General features: G+C 40.6%; 1 long non-coding RNA gene across 1 annotated transcript; it reads left to right on the plus strand.

Annotated features, from left to right (window-relative positions):
* The first annotated feature begins 277 nt into the window (after positions 1 to 277).
* Positions 278 to 3,238, plus strand: LOC137153066 (uncharacterized). Its single transcript, XR_010919685.1, has 3 exons — positions 278 to 394; positions 990 to 1,172; positions 1,535 to 3,238. It is a non-coding gene; the product is annotated as an uncharacterized lncRNA (long non-coding RNA).
* Positions 3,239 to 5,067: the final 1,829 nt, after the last annotated feature.

Below are 5,067 nucleotides of genomic sequence, written 5' to 3' on the forward strand. Positions count from 1 at the left end.
AGATCACAACTTTGTTTCTTGCAACAATTTTACCGCAGAAGTACAAATCTTCCTGATTCTATGTGCTTTTAACAGGAACTGAAATGTTAACCTGTCTGTGATGGTGGTTTGCTCCCCACACTGGTCCTGCAAGAGCTGCATTGGGCCAAGTGGGCCCAATCAGCCAGTTAGGCTGCAATTTGGGAATATTCCTGGGAAGAGAGGCCTAATTAGGGGAAGCTCACCTGTGTGGGAAGAGGTGAGGTTTATATAAAGACAGGAAAATAGAAGCAGAGGAGGCTGTAGGAAGGAAGGAGAGGTGTTTGGGTGCTATAAAGATAAATAGTTACACTTACGCCCTGGGAGAAGGGAGTTGAGAGACTGGTAAACTCAGAGGAGTGGGGTGAGGCAGGAGGTAAGGAAGAGGCTCAGGGAAAGGCAGCAGAGTGTAGGAAAGAACCACCCCATGGCTCCTGTTTAGAGGATTCCTGAGCCAAAATCCAGAGTAGAGAGCAGGCCTGGGTTCCCCTACCAGCCACAGAGGGAATGGCACCTCAGAGATGTGAGCAGGGATTTTAATACACATCCCGAGAAGGGAAAACCCCAGTGACCTGGCTGAAGGACTGAGTCACAAGGCAGAGGCTACAGTTTCTGGTGCAAAAGAGGGGCCACAGAAGGAGAAAGAGATGGAGTTAAACTGTAAGGAGTGTTGGCTGTGCAGAGCTATGCCCCAGTACAGCCAGGAGGTGCCATTCTGCAGTGAGTGCAGCACCCCCATCACACTGTTGTATTTAGTTGTAGTGTAATTCTCATCACTGTTCAGTGTGTATCTTTGCTATGAAGACTACCTGAGGAATTAATTTCTTCTGGAAAGAAAAGTAAACTTTGGGTTGAATAAATGCTACACAACTAAGTGAACTATTTTCACTTCTATATCATCATTGCCATTTGGTTAATGAATAATAAATATTAACTGAATAATTAACTCATAGGTTTGTATTTTAATGCAGGAACACTAGCTGTTAGTATAAAGAGGGCTTCAGTTTGTGACCGCAACATGCTTCTCTTGCTGCTGAAATAACAGTCAATGTATTAATGCTCCAAAAAATGGAAGGATTTATACCACTACAGGAGAAATGAGTAAAGTTTCATGAGTGGGAGATGATGCCAAATAATGAGGAAACAGTTAAATGGTATGTGATATTTTTAAAATTAAATTTTATACTTCTTGCCAACATTAAAAAAAGGAAATCAGTTAATGAATCAACAAAGTAGTACATTAAAACTGTTTGAGAATCTGAAAATAACTATTAAGACTTATTCTAACACATGGGGAGGAAATGGAAAGGTGGGAACATAACAGGATGATTATTTTCAGAAGAAAACTTGACAGAATTATTTTTAACAGCCTAGGAGTTAAAACTTTAATTAAGCAACAGTCAAGGTATTTTCCAGGGTATTTTTTAAAATGTTTCCATAAATTGCTGAGTTCAATAATCTGGTGAAGCTTAGACATGTACTGTCACTTCCTTTTCTCTCTCTTTCTGAAACTAAGTCTCCTGAGTTGCAGCTGCAAAGTGATTTTAAATCCAAAGCCATTTTTTAAGCCACCTGGATCAGGAAGATACAGCGTACTGAAGAAGACTAAAAACAGTTGGTGGGAAGACGTGTTTATACAACAAAAGGATCTGTGGCAAAATAAAGCCTATGCACACCAATCCCAGTTTATTGTAGGAGCAACTGGATGAAATGGGTGAGAGGTGGAAGCGGAGTTGCACCCAAGAGAAGCATCAGACTCAGAGTACCGAGAGCAATGATAACACAATCATCTTCGACGTGTCAAACAGAGTATGTGGGACTTTTGGTTTAGATATTTTTGTTAGAATTAACTTTAGCAACTTTCCTTTGCTCTCTTTGTCCTTGTACTAGGATTTTGTCAGGTACTATATCAAAAGGCTTTAAGTTTCCTAGCTGGTGAATAAAATTGAACAGAGATGGATGGAAGGGTCTGATTCTGTGCATACAGGGCAACATTTGGAAGTCTTCCCTACTTTAGTGCCTCTGTGTGGGAATGTTTTGTTCCATAACCTGTGATTTAGACCCGTGTCCTTCCTAGCTATCTGTAAGGTTGTGTTACTGGAACATGCAGTACTGTTGAACCACCCGCTATTATTGGATAATCCTGTCTAAGAAGACTCTCTCTCCCACCCCTACATTTTATATGCACTGTAGACTCTAGTTGTTTAGTTGCTGACCTTGGTACCATAGTCTTTTTCACATCAAGATGAAACTATTACAAAACACTGTTTGGGACCATATTTCAAATAAGCAAAGTATCTGAAGTTGGTGCAGAGTATAGCAAGTCTTGTATCACCTGGGGTATCTCTTCATAATTGTGGTCAGTAGAAACATTCCACGTAGAGCTCTGCTGGTATGACAGAGGGAACTGCTGGAAGGGACCCTTCTATGAAGAGCCTTCAGTTTTGGAACCTACTCTCCACCTTGGTCTAAAATCATCTCAATTTGTTGACTTTCAGGGAACACTGCAAAGTTAATCTCTATACCCATGGAGAGATGTGATGAGGGATGGTATTTATGAGTGAGACAGGGTATTGTTGGCATTTGGTTTCATGAGGGGAAACAACTAGTTTTATCTCTTTGCACTGTATTTTTAACCATGTCAAAGATGACTAAAGCTCAGGGTGGGCATTTTTAAAAAATGGATTATAAATCTAAAACCAAAAAGCGGAGATGAACATTGTCTGACAGGGTCATTACTTAGATGAGGAACACCTGCGTGCTTCAGGAAATGATGCTTGAATCCAAAGGTGGTAAACTGCCTTCTCAGTCATTTCTCAGCTAATTCCCCATGATGGTGGTAAGGGATTGTGGAAGAACTGTAAAAGCCAGCTCCTGACTGCATCTGGCCATTAAAGATCCCCTTTAATACTTGAAGGTAGAAGTATGGCAGCCTGCTGACAAACAGTGAGATACATTGTTATCCATTTCAATGTTCTTTGGGAGCAGACTGTCTGACCTTTAGAACACCTGACTCTGGGTCAACATAAACTGTCTGAACAGCTTGGTTCTATTAGTGTAACAAAGCAAAGTCCTGGACACATTTAGTGTGTACACTTTCTTTTCACCCAGTGTGGCTTGGAGAAGTTGACAGGCAGGTTGATTGACTAGTTTAGGAGTAAATCTGAAACCATTTTAGGAATGAATTTTGGGTGAGGTGTGAGCATCATGTGGTCCCTAAGTCATGACAAATGGAGGGAGTTGTCCATGAGTTCCTAATACTTGCTCACTCTTCTGGCTAAAGTGACAGCTGCTAGGAAGACTGGCTTCAGAGTGAGTGAGGTGGTGTAAGGACATTCTGAGAGAAGTTCAAGGAGAGGCTTCATGAGATTCAGGAGGACTAGCATGAGGATGGCTCTGACTGGTTCAATATGTAACAGCCCTTTGTGCAACTGGGATACTGTGGGGTTAGAGAAGACAATATGATTATAATGAACTGAACAAAAGGCCAGCCTTAAGTTTAACAAATAGTCCAGGCTCTTTAGTATCAAGGCCTGGACCAGGATCAGCCTCTGTTGGGCCATCCATATGAGAATCTCTTCCATTTAGATGAATATAGGTTTCTGACAGATGTTCTCCTGCTCTGCATCAGGATTTCCTGGACCTATAGGGAGCAGTCTCTACCTATGGTACTTAACCAGCTACCAATCATGCCATCAAGTGCAGTGGCTTTGGATAGAATATCTGGCCATAGTGCTGAGATCAGGGCTGGCAGCTAGGCCAGAGGCTGAATACACTTCTGCAGCAGCTGTCTGCCAAAATTGTCTGCCAACACACAGGTGGTAGAATGATTGTGACTTTGCCCCTTTTGAACTTAGATATTACTCTAGGAATCCAGGGACAGGGACAGAACAGGCCTCTGACAATCCCACACTGAGGAGCAAAAGTTTTGACACACAAGTCTATTATGGGTGATTCCCCAATAACCAAATATCTGTCCTGTGGTTGATCTGTACAAGATCATGGATTACCTGCTCAGGAAGTTTGCTGTGCTGTTGCTGACTCCCAGGAGACAAAGGGCCAGAAGGATTACCCCATTCTGATAGCTCTGAATCTGGAATTTTATGGCCTCCAAGCAGAGGGTTGAGGAGCAGATGCTCCCTGTGACAGATATAGCAATTTTCTGCAATATTCTAGACAAACCTTACTGAATTAAGTTGTCTTAGAGTTCAGTGTATTAAAAAATGCAGATGTTTATGTATTATTGTGAGATTCTACATAACTTCTCTGGTGGGGGGAAGATATGACTAATAAACTTGAGGAAAGTATTAACTCTAGGAAGTATTTAACACTATGTAAACTTTTAAAGTTAAGTAGATTTCTTAGGAAATCTCCCCAGATAGATATATTGCAGCTATGCAAGAACTCAGCTTTTGGAAGCTTTGCCTTGAGGAGAAACCACTTGTCTAAATTAAATGTCTATTCTGCATGCTTTAAAAAACAATAAAATCAATACTGCCAGGGTAAAGTGAGATAATAGGTTATAGCTAGCAGTAATAATAGTTACACTTAAAGGCTTCAATCAGCATTGTTCTAAATGTGGCTGTCAAACCTAGCCTACATGATGTATTTACATGGATCATGTGACAAACAGCTTGTACAAAATCTAAATGTTTTAAAAATAGGCTTCTCAGTCCTGTTTGCAAAGAAAATATGTGAACCACCTGTAACCAAATGCAATTATCTTTGAGAGTTCACAGGCTGAAACAATGAATTAGAAGCATGAACTCAAAGGAATTATTAAGCACTGACAATGCAATTGATGCCATACAAGTGTGGAGAAAGTCCCTCCCACAATTAAACATGTGTTTCTTTAGGAAACCAGCTGTTTTGGAGTCAATTACTGTTTCAGTTTACCCTGTGCTCTAGAATCACTATTTGGAATCGAAATGGTAGTGTCTTTCTTTTCTTTCAAGGAAAAGGAGTATCTGACAACTATGTGCACAAACATTTTTATATTGTGATTCAGCTTCTTAAAGCAAAAAACTGTGGTGGAACTTTTGTTTTAAA

Source organism: Emydura macquarii, unplaced genomic scaffold (genome assembly GCF_026122565.2).
Source record: "Emydura macquarii macquarii isolate MOO-44397 ecotype Brisbane River unplaced genomic scaffold, CSIRO-AGI_Emac_v2 contig_1253, whole genome shotgun sequence".
Taxonomy (NCBI): domain Eukaryota; kingdom Metazoa; phylum Chordata; order Testudines; family Chelidae; genus Emydura; species Emydura macquarii.